The sequence below is a fragment of the Euprymna scolopes genome, chromosome 41 (genome assembly GCF_053919585.1).
Source record: "Euprymna scolopes isolate OS-2025 chromosome 41, ASM5391958v1, whole genome shotgun sequence".
NCBI lineage: Eukaryota > Metazoa > Mollusca > Cephalopoda > Sepiida > Sepiolidae > Euprymna > Euprymna scolopes.
Window position 1 is genome coordinate 4,567,381 of NC_136522.1, and position 14,672 is coordinate 4,582,052.

A 14,672-nucleotide genomic window follows, 5' to 3' on the forward strand; every position below is an offset into this window, starting at 1 on the left:
AAAAAAAAAAAAAAAAAAAAAAAATCGGCCTAGTCGTTTTAGAGTCTATAGGGAGCAAACTCACACACACAATGTTCTTGTTTTTTATATTCAGCATTTTATATTTTACTAGCGGGGGTACCCGGCATTGCCCGGGTGTTTAGGTGTGTGCGTGCTCGGGCGGGGGGATCAAAACCAAAGAATAAGCAAAGTAATGACCCTGTTTAAATATTATATAAAAAGAAACAATGTTAAAACTTATTGAAAAAATCGTTGCCCAGGTGTTTGTGTCAGAGGGGGGGGGAGCTTCAAAAAAAAGTTTTGGTAGATAGGTAGGATCGAACCCAAAGCCTTGAGACAAAGTTGGAAAATAGTGTGAAAAAACGTGACACGTTAATCGCTCGTCCAGCAAGAAAAAGTAACTGAAACACGTTTGAATTTATTTAAATAGAAACAGAGTTGACAGGTGCCCGCACTTAATGAGGTCAAATAGAAGTAGTGGTGTTAACTTTTACTGCGGGGCAGTTTTGTAATGAGGTCAAATGGAAGTAGCAGACTGCAGGGCAGTTTTTTGGGGTTTGTTTACCCAACTTTGGCTGGTTTTGTTTCCCCAAGATGTTGGGGGGCAGTCGCGCCGGAAACAATGCCAGCTTCGAATTAGTTTCGGTTTTATACGAAAAAGCTGAATCAACACGTGTCAATCGAAAAAAATCTTGAAAATAGCGCGTAAAAGTTGGACAAATTAAAGATAGATGCAACCCCGTTCTTAAATCATAGATATTATGATTCAGACAGCATATAAAAAGTTTTAAGAAGAAGTGAGTCAACCGAAAGCGAACATACAGAAAAAGTACACACACACAAACACACATTTTCACTTTTATATATATATAGATGTTTCAAGTAGTCCTCCGCTCTTTATCACAAAAAAACAGATAGATATTTCCTTCTGTCTCCCGATTTGTACACGAACACAAAGAAATCAGCTATTTTTTTGCTTTTTTTTTTTTAGCTAATATCCAATATACCATTCCGAGATTTATAGTGCCGTAATCATGGTTGGACCAGGAAATAACTGAGAATTTGTTACGAAACTGCATCTTATGAAGTGAGTGCTGAACGCGTGCATAGCTAGTCAAGGTGTGCCCACAACTAAAGTTTACTCATATTTACCCGCATCACGCACACACATTTAAAAAAAGAAAAAAAAAAAAAAAAAAAAAAAAAAATTAGATCTACTGATAAAATTATTTTTTAGGATTCAATTCCTGTTTTTAAATACTATTTTTCTCTTTCAATATTTATTCATCCTATTTGGTTTGGTTGTTTTGTTATTCAAAGTAAAAAGAAATTGTCACCCTTACCTGACATGACTTGTAGATAACAATTTACAATTTGAAGCATTTTATGAGATTGATGACGTCAGTTCATCTGAAAGAAAAATATTATACAAAAGTTGAATAAACTTTTTTTTTTCCAAATTGTCGGTTTGTATTTAAAAAAAATTGAAAAACAAAAATTGAAAAAAAAAAAAAAAATTGAAAAATAAAAAATCTCGCAAAAACAAAAAAAAATGGAAAAAAATGAAAAAACGAAAAAAAACTAAATACTTCTATTTTTAATGACTCCCATTTGTTCTTCAAGAGGCTCAGATGCATATCTGTAATTTAGTTGCCTCCCCATCCTTCTCTTCTACATCTCTCTTTCTCACAGACGTGATATTACTAGTCACAGTCTCTTCTGTAAGATTTATTATGGTATGTGTTCTTAAGAATTGTCTAATCTATTCCCTCTTTCCTTTGTGTCAGCACATTTAAATTATTGATAGTCATCAATATTCAGATATCTTCTTATAATACATCTGCTCATCCAACAACTATGGGATTGTGATACTCTTATTGCTGATTGCTTTTCTCCTACTTAGAGTCTTGTTTTTTTTTTTTTCAATACATGTCTGTCTTAGCATTTTTTTTTCTAGTTCGTTACATCAAGTAGCGCCAGACTTTGTCTAGAGCGATTTCAATGGAAAAAAATTCAGTGAAACAATGAGAAAGGGAAATAACTCAATTGTTTCATTTTAAACTTTAAACTTTAGCTTTACATTTGCATGGAAATTTGCTTTGGTTGCTTTACGACATTTCTACTATTATATAAAAAGAACTGGCGGACCTGTACAAGATTGCTCATCCCCCCCCCAAATGTGTGGTTGTACACCCCCCCCCCCCTTTTTTTTCGATGATTATCATAGATTACAGACTTAAGTATCATATTAACAAAATAAGAATTTTGGAAAAAAAAAAAAAAAAAAAAAAAATTAATGACTTTTAATAAGGGGGTTCACTTTCTTGTTATAACGTTCTACTTCATTGCTACCTTACTTAATGTCCATTTTTTTTTTTTTTACCAATGTGTCACGTGATTAGAACATTATAACGAGAAAGTGAACCTCCGTCTTAAAAGTCATTAATTTTTTTTTTTTTTTTTTTTTTTTTTTCCAAAATTTTTTTCTGTTAATATGATACGTAAGTCAGTAATCTATGATAATCGTTGGAAAAAAAACTTTAAAAAAGGTGAAAAACACACATTTTTATGGGGTGGGCACTCTCGTACAGATCCCCCAAAGAATTTTGTGTGAGTTCGTTCCCTATGGACTCGAAAATGGTTGCTCCGATTTTTATGAAATTTCACATGAAGGTACTTTATGTGCCTGGCAGTGTTCTTAGTAGTGTTGTATTGGAATGTCTTTGATAAGTATCAATAATCAAAATAATCCAATGAAAGCAGGAACAGGCGATTTTGACCAAAGTCAACACTTCACACAACTTATCATAGGTGCATTTGGAAAGTTTTATTAATACACAAGCCGAAAGGACCAACATATAAAATCAACAGTAGGTTCTTTAATATGACGGGTGCATTCGAAATGAATGTTTCTATTTAGAGCACAATTGAACCATGATACTTGACCTTTGAATTTAAAACTTTAATTCAAGTCATTATATATAAAAAATAAGTTTATAACATCAACGATCGTTACAATGCAATATATTGTGGATTAAGTCAACGCGAGGAGGCATGTGAAGCTTCCACCCGGTGCACTGTGATGGGTCCTCAATTATAGCAGGCAATCAATCAATTTGATTGAAAAATGGGCGATTTTATTGATTTCAATGACAATAAAAATATGGGAGTTCATTGATCATCTTTCAATCCCGGGCAACGTCAGGTCTCCCTGCTAGTATCTTTAAGTCTTCAAATATTTATTCATGGTATTTTGCTTTGCTTTGTTTTATGGCATATCAAGCCTTTTCAGGTTATTTAATGCCGAATCTAGCAATTTTTGAACAAGTTTTTTTTATATTTTCAAATATTTGTTCATGGTGTTTAGTTTGATTGATTGTGTTTTACGGCATATCAACCCTTTTCAGGTTTTAACGTTTCTAAATTTTTTTGATGAAAATTGATTCTTCATATTATTCGGATTCTTGGGTGTTATTTTCACAACGTTTAAATATCCAACCTCCAAACTTCTTTCAAGTGAATCCTGTTGAACTCTGAAATCTGCACAAAATTTATTTAATCCACAGTGATCATATAACCTCATTCCGTCAGCCACGACTGTATAGAAGTCTTAAGTGATTCGTAATTTTATTTTGAGTGTCACCCCGCACTGAAGATTGAAATTTCGACCTCTGAAAGAGTAACTTTTACAACTGAATTTTTATCATGTACTCTATCCACTATGCCATAGGTGCCTGCAGACAATTCTAGTATGAATTTTGTAAGCCTTAAACCTTTTTTGCATTATAGATTTACGATCTTACTACTGATCATTATATTTCCCCATATTACCATTTATTACAATAATACATATTACGACTAAATATACACACACACAGATGTAGTATTGGGAATCCCAGCTTAAATGCTATATAGGTAGTTTTTAGAAATAGAAGTTATATAACCATTTTGGGTTTCCCATCATCAATTTAGCAGGGTCAGAGAAGGTTAGATTTGACATCCATTAAACTCAGTCATCTTTAATGACCTAGGTTAGATGCACCGGAAATTAGGGGTAACGGGAATTGTGGTCGTAGGCTTCCGGTTGACGGACACATGGGGAGAGTTGGTTTTGGACTGCAGACAGGAAATCTTGGGTCTCTGACAACCATGGGTTCCAGATATAGGCTTGCCTTTAAATAAAGAATTGAAGCTTCAAATCCATCTTGTGTTATCGATGCATCTGTCTGCAGCAGTGACCACTCCTCACGAGATGGAAGCCCAGCATCCAAGAAAATATCCACTGGACAAGGTAAGCAGGTATGTACACATTATATATTTGCACATACACATTGAGACCTTTCAAGGCAAGAAACGGTGTAAGGATAAAACACACACACACACACAAGTAAGAACATATATGTAAGAACACACAAACAGTAAAAGTACCCTTAGAAGTAAAAATACCCTTAGAAGTAAAAGAAACGAGTAAAAGAGAATAGCAACAGGAACGTTTCATAAGTAGAAGAATAAAGAAGTAAGTAATAAATAGGATGCAACAACCATTTCGTAACACACACACACACAAGTATATCGATTATATAAAAGGAACGTTATGTATGCGTGTGTGTGTGTGTGTGCGTGCATGCATGCAAAAGGCGATGTTTGGTTCTCTCCCACAGCAAGAACTTAGACACCAGGGTCGGAAAGTGGGTTTCAGAAGTCCGCATCCTCAAGGCGGGGCATTCTACCCTGCAAAAAGTTCCTGGGTAAACCCGTCGGCATTCCCTGGTGAAGGCGCCTCAGGCAATTAGCAATAAACTAACCCCTTCTAAAAGAGATAAGGCAAAGCCTGAGAGAGTGGACCTCCTAGAACTGCACAGAACTAAACTCTCGCTGCAAAATCAAAAGGGACCGGATCATTACAGAAATTTTTTAATCTCTTGATTTTGGGGCTCAGGATAAAACTCCCTAGCCGAAATAGTTCAATTGTGCGCGCAACAGAAACAATGATTTTGGATGTGCCCCTGTCTTATCAAAGAACCAACCGTTGATTTTATGAAATTATTTTTACATAAACACTTGAAGTTAAACAGACAAAAGTCAAGTACTATAGTTCAATTCGGCTTTAAAAAAAAGAAACATTCATTTCAAATGCGCCTCTGTCTTAGAAAAGAATCTACAGTTGATTTATAGGCTGGGCCTTTCTGCTTGTGCAGTGATTAAAACTTCTGAAATGCACTTGCGATGTTAGGTTGTATAAAAGTGTTAACTTTGGTCAAAATCGGAGTTCCTTCTTTAATCGGATTTTTTCGATTATTGATTTTTGATACATATCAGACGCATTCTGATACAAACCCTATATAAGAACATTCCCAGACACAACAAGCTATGCGTGCGTGGTCTCCCTTTGGTGCTGCACGTGAGATGACGCCACAAAAAATAGTGAAGAAATGATGTGAGAAGTGTGAAGGACCAACGTTGTCTTCACATTTTTGCCAAGTTTCAGAAAAATCTAATGAATGGTGCAAGAATTATGGGGTAAAAAGTGTTATTTTTTTTGCAATTTGGGGGCATTTTTGAGCCCCTTTTGAGCTCCTGGGAATGCCGAATCCTAGTGAAAATGGACAAAGGTGTAGTTTCATGCCTTAAGACATGTATATTTGAATTCAGCACCACAGAAAACCATTATATAGACATACATATCAAGTTTTTGAGTAATGTGAAAAAGAACTCCAGAAGAAAGGAATGTTTTTTAGCCCTAAAAGTCCCAGAGGGATGCAAACCAGAATTTTGCCAAGGCCACCCATACTGAATTAATATTAAGAACAATGGCCTCCACATTTTGGTCAAATTTCAGGAAAATCTAATAGATGGATCAAACGGTATGGGGTAAAAAGTCTCATTTTGGGGCATTTTTGACCTCTTGAGCTCCTGGGGATACAATGGGAATTTTTGCAAAAAAATTTTTTTTACCATGTACATCTATTTAATGAAATACAATTTCAGGAAAAACTAATGGACGGTTATCTGGCAATCGTCTGGACTAACGAACACACAAATGCCGCTGAAAACACAGGTCCCTCTCCGATAAATCGAGGGACCAACAAGTACCTTTGTGTAAAATTTCATAAAAAACGACCCAGCCGTTTACACGTCCCTAGGGAATGAATTCGTGCACGCAATAAATTCCTTTTATATGATATAGATAGATAGATAGATAGATAGATAGATAGATAGAAAAAAAAATGGGAACTAGTTAACTCACATTTTCAACCAAATGCAACGTTGCTTAAAAAAAAAAAAAAAAAAAGAAAAAAAGCGTCTCCAAATTATTAAACCCTTTTCTTTTAATGACAACACATGCTTCAAATATGAATGGCGTCTTTTTTTTTTCTCTTTTATCATGGGGGAAAGACGAGGGGAGGGGTGAGATGAAGTGAGAGAGAGAGAGAGAGAGAGAGAGAGAGAGAGAGAGAGAGAGAGAGAGAGAGAGAGAGAGACAACAACATTTCAAATTCTTGTCATTCTTTCAACGTTCTGAAGACGGCAACACCTTGATACAAATACCCCCACCACCACCATTTACCTGGCAGAACCTGCATACATTAGATGCTTCCTTTTTTTTTTTTGGTCCCTAGGTGGCACATCATGTAAACCTTTTTATTTTTTTAGTGGCTGCAAACCCCTTTCCCCTCCCCGCCATCATTCCCTAAACAGAGTACAGATTCTCTTGTCTTTGAGAATGGCTAAATAAGTGCAATCTATTTGTTCACATGTTTAGAAGGATTGCTCCAAAAGTAATGCCTCCTATTTTTTTTTTAATTATTATTACCCCCCCCACACACACGCACCGAATGGATCAGAAGGGATTGCAACAGTATTGTTATGATGACTGAACTTATGAATTTATGACCTGAAAGTTTCATCTCTCTGTTGCAGATACTGACGGCGTGAGACTCATAATAAGGCAACCTGTCGCGGACGTGCGTCAGAAGCAGAAATGTGTCGTTAAGTTCTTGGCAAATGTGCATTGAGAATGGTGGTGACTATGTAGAAAAAATAAATTCTGGAGCACAAAAGGGTCACTCGTTTTAATGGTATCACTCCAGTTTCCGTAGCTCTTCAACTTTTTTTGAGTTAAATAAAAAAAAAGAAAAAAAAAAAGATGTCGAAACATTAATTGTCTTAGATGTTGATGAGTTGTTTTTGATCTTTCAAGGAAGGCAAGGAGTCTATCTATAATGAGAGGTGTGGAAGGAGTAAGAAAGTCAGAATACGAGAGTTGATTGGCCAAATAAAGAATTTCATGGATAAGGACCATTGTGTGTCTATAGAGATTGTTTGTTTTGTTTTATGGCATATCAATCGCTTTTGGGTCATTTAATGCCAAAACATAAATTGTAATGTGTTAGATGTTAGTTGGTTGCTTTAGGTTTTTCTTGTGTTGTATTTTGTTGTATTTTTAATCTTTTTCAGAAATGAAATAATTTTTTCTGGGTCAATTTTGTTAAATAACTTCCTTAGACTATTCTCCTGGTAATGCTTTATTCAGGCCTATTTAAAGTCCACACAGCCCATCTCTTCTCCTTTAGTAGATGTGAGTGAGTGACAGGAATGTGAACTATTTGTATTCGTAGTCATTATTACCCTTTTTGTTTCATGAAAAAAAAAAAAATCATCATCTTGTGTCGCCATGACCAACATGCACCCAACATCCGATGCGATAAAGACATGAAGAAATAGAAACTGCAAGAAGATACCCCTCACCCTCACCCAGCAGGAAACATCTTTATTTTCAACATTTTTATAAAATATATATCTAGATGCTACCCACCGCAGCATGATGTGACACAAGGTCAGAAAGTGGGGATGTTAGTCAGTGCACCTAAAGGAAGGGCACTCTGATCTTACAAAAAAATTGCCTTTGCATTGCATCCCCATCGGTTTTCCTCAGTAGGGGCGTCTCAAGCAATAAGCAATAAACTTGACTCACCTGAAAGTCAGGTGGCAAGGCTTGGGAGAGTGGACCTTTTAGGTAATACCTAGGCAGCGTACCTCAGTCGGGTCAATTGCCAAGAGCGGATTCTTGATTGGTACTTTCTACTCCGCCTCCAAGCAGCTGATGTAGCAAGGAGACTCATCCGCATCGATATGATGAGGGTACGTCAGTCAACATGAAAATTTGTTTTGCGCTGCACCTTTGGTGCTATCGACATTGTTGAATGAAGCTCTGGTCAGAAAAACATTTCTGAATTGAGAGTAAGTGAAGAAAAGGTCACAGATGATGAAGAAAAGATATCTCACTGCTGATGCTATTCTCTACCTATATAAGAGCCAGGTACGTCCAAGGATGGAATACTGTTGCCACATCTGGGCAGGAGCTGCTAGAAAGGACTTGTCCTGCCTTGATAGAGTTCAAAATAGACTTCGTAGCCTCGTAGGAGATGTCCTTTTCTCCTCCTTGCAACCTCTATCTCACAGAAGAGATGTTGCGAGTTTGTCTCTGATGTATCGTTATTTTCATGGAAAGTGTTCAACTGAGCTTCAATCTATGGTCCCCCCTCGCCAAACTTTCACAAGAAACACTCGTCTAGCTGTAAACACTATCAATAATTTCCCCCACTCTTTATCTGTGCCTAAACCTAAACGTAGATTCCATGAACAAAGCTTCTTTCTTAGAACTGCACGCCTGTGGAATTGTCTTCCGTTTTCCTGCTTTCCGGCTGACTACAATATGGTTGTGTTCAAGTCTAAAGTAAATAAGTTCTTGATGAGCCGTTCCATATAAGTTATTAAATTTACCAAATTTTCATTACTAATGATTACTATATTGACCAACTTCTACTGTACACTCTTTAACCCTTATCCTTGAGTGGCCTCTGGGCCTTGATAATGTGGTGATGCCTTTGTAAAAAAAAAAAAAAAAAAAAAAAAAAAACAACGAAACAGGCGCGAATGATAACGTTTCATGGAAGAATGTCACTTTGTGCCAACGTGGCGAATGGTGCAATCCACATCAGATGAGGAAAAGAACAAAAAAAAAAGTTTCAGCTCCCATAAAGGACCTAAAGTTTGATATGATCCGTTTTCATCACATTTTGCATAAGATATCATTCTTAGAAAAAATTTCAATCTACTTTTCAAGTTATTATTAGACCAAGGAACTTGAAATCTGATGACTTCATATGCCGCTCAGCCCTTTTGTGTGTTGAGCACTATAAGTATAAGGATCAAAGTAAAGGCATTTGTTCTGTCTTCAGCCAGTAAAGTAGAAAAATCTGTCAAGACCAAGGTAATTTTTATTTTGGAAGAGCTGGATTTTCTCTACATTAGAAACCGACCATGTGGGGAGACGAGTAAATAGGGACAGATGTACCGCATTGTGGTTATGTAACAGAGCGCGTAAGAGTGTGTGAGAAAATATCAGCAGGAGTCGTAAGATAGCTGGCTTGCCAAAAAAGAAAATATGCAAATTAAGAAGTGCGCAAAATGAACAAGTGAAGCATGCACATTGAACGAGGCATAAAAAAAATGACTAAGTTCAGCATTGCCCCCCCTCCCATTTAGCCCCCAAAGTTCCCAAGGCCTTAACATATTTAAATTTGAGTTCAGCACCATGCAAAACTGCTCAATAGATATACGCAGAAAATTTTGGACAAATATGGTAAAATAGTCCAAAGAAAAAAAAAAAAAAAAAAGATGGAGTGTTTTTATTAACCCTAAAAGAGCCCCTGGGGCACACCCAAGAGTAATCGCGAAGTATAGACAAACAAAATTATATAGAAATCAGTTAGTTACAACTTTTCAGAAAGTTTTATAAAAATCCAAGGTATCAATTTTTTTAACAAGTACGAAAGTGTCAATTTTAGCCATTTTAACCTGGAAAATCCGTTCTATTACTTTTTTGTTTTTTACTCATATCATGTTTAATGTTTGTGCAAAATTTCAAAAAATTCCAAGGCACAGTTATTGAGAAAAGTGCGGACGAACGAACGGACAAAGGTGAATTTACAGGTCCACCCTCTTTTTGTTGGGGGACTAAAAAAGAAAAAAAGGACACCACGTGGTCGGGAGAAGTAAAAGTGCAGTTGAAAAAGATGGACGTGTAAAGTCAAAGACGAGAAATGGCTGTCTATGGCTGGTGTGTAGTGGAGCAGAAAGAGAAACACAACCAGGTGGAATGGACATGTGGCGGAGGAGAGAGACTCTTTAAGCTGGTGTCAAGATGAGGAGAAAGAAAAACGATAATAAACGGCTTGTGTTATTTAAGAAAGAAAAGCCAAGTAAAATTTATTTATTTTTCTTTGTGTGTTGTTTTCCGATGGTGCCGAACGGCGTGGGGGTCTGAAAAAGGTTTGAACTGTAATGAACACGGTTATATTACAGACCGATAAATATGAAAATAAAAACTCCGTAATAGTTAAAATGTAATTTTATTGTCTTTGTCAAAAAAACAAAGCATTTACAAAGAATCCGAATTGCCAAGAATAGCAGAAATATTTCTCACAAAACGAGACCATCTACAACTGGCGCCATTTTGTCACATTATGGCCAAATTGGTAAATATGGAATTACGGTGATTATTTGGAAATGTAATTTCCAAAACAAAAAAAAGAGTCTCCAGTAGACCACACACTATCAACCAAGCTCCAACCTCTGTCCCATCACCACAATGTTGCATCCATGTGCCAGTTTTACAAATACTTTAATGGAATTTGCTCCCTTGACAGATATACACCTGACATTACCCTTTAATTATTGAGGTCCCTAAATGGTGGAAAGCCTTCTACTCTAATAACTTCTTCCCTCGGACCGCTAGATTTTGGAATTCCATCCCTGTTTACTGCTTCTCTAATTTCAATAACCTGCAGAAGTTTAAATGTAATATATGAACAGACATCTTGCTGCTCAACTCCCCACATAGTCCCCTGTAGACATTATCCTAAATAGTAGCCTCTTATGTCCAAGTGACAAAGAGGAAATACGAGGACAAAGAAAAAAGAAAACAGAAAAGAATAAACTAGGAAGAGAAAAGTAAAAAAGAAAAAGAAAAAAAGGAAAAAGGAAAATGAAAAAGAAAAAGATAAAAAAGAAAAGGAAAAAGAAAAGGAAAAAGAAAAGGAAAATAGGAAAAAGGAAAGGGAAAGGAAAAGGAAAAAGAAAAGGAAAAGGAAAAAGAAAAGGAAAAGGAAAAAGAAAAGGAAAAAGAAAAGGAAAAAGAAAAGGAAAACAGGAAAAAGGAAAGGGAAAGGAAAAGGAAAAAGAAAAGGAAAAGGAAAAAGAAAAGGAAAAGGAAAAAGAAAAGGAAAAAGAAAAAAGGAAAAAAGAAAAAAGGAAAAAAGAAAAAAGGAAAAAGAAAAAAGGAAAAAGAAAAGAAAAAAAGGAAAAAGAAAAGAAAAAAGGAAAAAGAAAAAGGAAAAAGAAAAGAAAAAAGGAAAGGAAAAGAAAAAAGGAAAGGAAAAAGAAAAAAGCAAAGAAAAAAATGGAAAGGAAAAAGAAAAGGAAAAAGGAAAGGAAAAAGGAAAAGGAAAGGAAAAGAAAAGGAAAAGGAAAGGAAAAGAAAAGGAAAAGGAAAAGGAAAAGAAAAGGAAAGGAAAAGGAAAAGAAAAGGAAAAGAAAAGGAAAAGGAAAAGGAAAGGAAAAGAAAAGGAAAAGGAAAAGGAAAAGAAAAGGAAAAGGAAAAGGAAAAGAAAAAGAAAGGAAAAGGAAAGGAAAGGAAAAGGAAAGGAAAGGAAAAGGAAAGGAAAGGAAAAGGAAAGGAAAGGAAAGGAAAAGGAAAGGAAAAAGAAAGGAAAAGGAAAGGAAAAGAAAAGGAAAGGAAAAGGAAAGGAAAAGGAAAAAGAAAGGGAAAAAGAAAATGAAAAGGAAAATAAAAAGGAAAAAGAAAAGGAAGGAAAGAGAAAAAAACAAGGAAAGAGAAAAAGAATAGAAAACAGAAAAAGACAAAAGAAAATAAAGAAAAATGGAAAAAAGAATGAAATAAAGGAAAAAGAAAAAGAAAGAAAAGAAAAAGAAAAAGAAAAGGGTTTGTGCTATTTTTGCCGCTTTCGATTCTTTGTCTTTGAGAGTGAACATCACAAAATTGGTCGAATGGAGTTTCCAAATGAAACTCGGGGAATTCTCCACTCGGATGATGAACTAGACGAGACATGACAGATCTTGATGAGGAACACATAAGCTTGAAGCTTAAATACGTTTAGAAGATTTAGCAAAAGCTGTCAGAAGGACTTAGCGGGGAAAAAGAAGAAAAAAATGGATGTAAAAAGAAAAGGAAGCATTTCTACTGCTGCATCGATTGGTTATTAGGGATTCTTGCAACGAAAACCACTTTTTACAAATATGTATGGTGGCACAAACATGGAGCATTCTTTTTTGTATGTAATTTTTTTTTTTCATACAAGTAAACATTGGACCAATGTACAACATGATGGTACAAGTCCATAATTCAACCTTAAAATGAGAAAAAAAAACAAACAAAAAAAAAAAACAGAAAAATCATTCTGATGTTACATAACGAAGATGTGATATTCCAAAAATCATGTAAATTGATCAAGTTGTTTTATTTTTAACTAAGAAATCAAAATTTATGAATAAGCAAAAAGGGACTGTCTCGCACGGGAATCTTGATAAAAACAAGCACAGATAAATTCACAATAATTCAAACTTGCAAAATCAGCTTTGTAATGCTAACGATTTCACATTAACAGTTTAAAAATTATATCTTTACGCAATCTCTCTCTCTCTATATATATATATATGTGTGTGTGTGTGGACTCTTCAGCGAATGAGCTCCCGCCACAACAACAAAGTTGTTCGGAAATCCACAAAGATGATTTGCTTATAGTAGTGAAGGCTTTGTGTAGAACCAACCACACCTATTGGTATTATTGCTAACCTTTGTCTGTGCAGATGACTGCCATAAAACAGAGTATACAGTAGACCGCAGGTTTTAGCATAAGAGTTACCTTCTCCTAGATGCGTGTTTTAACAAAGACTGGGGATACATCCCAGAGAATTAATGCACCTTCAGATACCAACCTGGAAATTTCTACGACTCCGCCCGGTACATACAGCGTCCGGTCTTCCCAAATGGTCAAAATGTTGTTTAACTTTAGTGATCTGGCAAGAACCGGTGTTGGTTGGTTGGTTGGTTGGTTTTGTTTTACGGCATATCAACCTTTTTCAGGTTATTTAATGCCGAATCTAGTGATTTTGAGGAACGATTTTTTTATGGAGTATATTTGTTTTTTTTAAGTCGGATTCTATTTAACCCATAGTTGGGACCCTAACAGGCACTACCACTCCGGGTCAGAGTGGACCTGGGAGCAATGGCAATTAAAGGGTGGCTCCACACTCCCAAAAGCCCGCAAGCTGGGGCCTCACCATCAGATATAGTTTTAGGTCATATCCAGGACCGTTGTATAAAGGGTTATTTTAAAAAATTTTTTATAAAGGCCAATTTTTTTAAGATATGAGTGTATGGTGTGGGGATTGTTTTTTTTCAAATAACTTTTTAATATTGTTTTCTTTGTAGAATCGATGTCTTACTGTTACAAAATCAGTACATTCAATTAATATGTGTTTGATTGTGAGTGGTGTTTGACAAGGTATACAGATGAGCTGGCTTTCTTTTTTTAGTAGACATAAGTGGGTTAAGTGGGTATGACCTATTTTTATTCTTGTTAGTTTGACTTCTTTTCTGTTTAGTTTTGTATTTTGTTCTTGTTTTTTGATTTTTGGTATGATTTCGTGAAGTTTGTTGTTAGGGTGTTCATTCCAGTAGGTTTGCCATTTCTCTGTTGTATACGTCTTTTTAGATCTATGTATGGAATTTTAAAATTTGCATCGATTGGGAGATTTAAGGCGTTTTTTGCTGCTGAATCTGCTAATTCATTACCTTTAATACCGGAATGGCTCGGTATCCAGCAGAAAATGATTTCTTGTTTTACTGTTAAATTCTGTTAATTTTTGGAGTAATTTTGCGATTAGGGGGTTGTCCCTCTTTTATTTTTAATCGCTTTTAGAGTAGATTGGGAGTCTGAAAGGATTATAAATTTGTTTTTTCCGTTATTGGAGGTGAGTTTGAGAGTTAGGATTAGAGCATGTATTTCAGCACTGAAGATTGAGGTTTCTTTTGGGAGATTTGATTGTTTTTTGATTGATTTATTGAGTATTGCTGCACTGGCTGTTGCGTTATTTTGTTTAGACCCATCTGTATAAATGTGTGTGTAGTCTGGATACTTTTCTTTGATTTTATCGAGATCATCATGATAGATTATTGGATGAGTATGTTTCTTTTCATATTTACTTAAACTTAGGTCGATGTTAGGGGGTCAATGTTTTCTAGCGAGGGGTTTTGAGTAGGACAGTTTTGTGAGTTTTGGTTATGGGTAGATTTGCTTCTTTGGAAATCGATTTTATTCTAAGTCCAAAGGTTTTGATTGCATTTTCTTTTTGGTCGAAAAGGTGTTTACGGTTTGGATTTAAAGAGTTATTGTGTTCTGGGTTTGTGGGGTTGGCTGTAAGTTTTGTGTAGTATTTTAGACCAAGGTTTTGATTTCTAAGCATTGGAGGAGTTTCATGTGCTTCTGCATACAGGCTTTCTACAGGGGAGGTTGGAAATGCTCCTAGTGCTAGTCTTAGTCCGGAGTGACATATTGGGTTGAGGGTTTTTAGATATGACTTTCTGG

At 35.6% G+C, this 14,672-nt stretch overlaps 1 protein-coding gene across 3 annotated transcripts in view; it reads right to left on the bottom strand.

Moving 5' to 3' along the window:
• The window catches only part of LOC145266314 (uncharacterized), a 516,717-nt gene that overhangs the window by 240,957 nt on the left and 261,088 nt on the right, over positions 1-14,672 (bottom strand). For all 3 annotated transcript variants that reach the window (XR_013864698.1, XM_080121873.1, XM_080121872.1), the window contains one exon: positions 1,344-1,410. The gene's annotated coding sequence lies outside the window, so the exon portion shown is untranslated. The remainder of the gene's footprint in view (positions 1-1,343; positions 1,411-14,672) is intronic.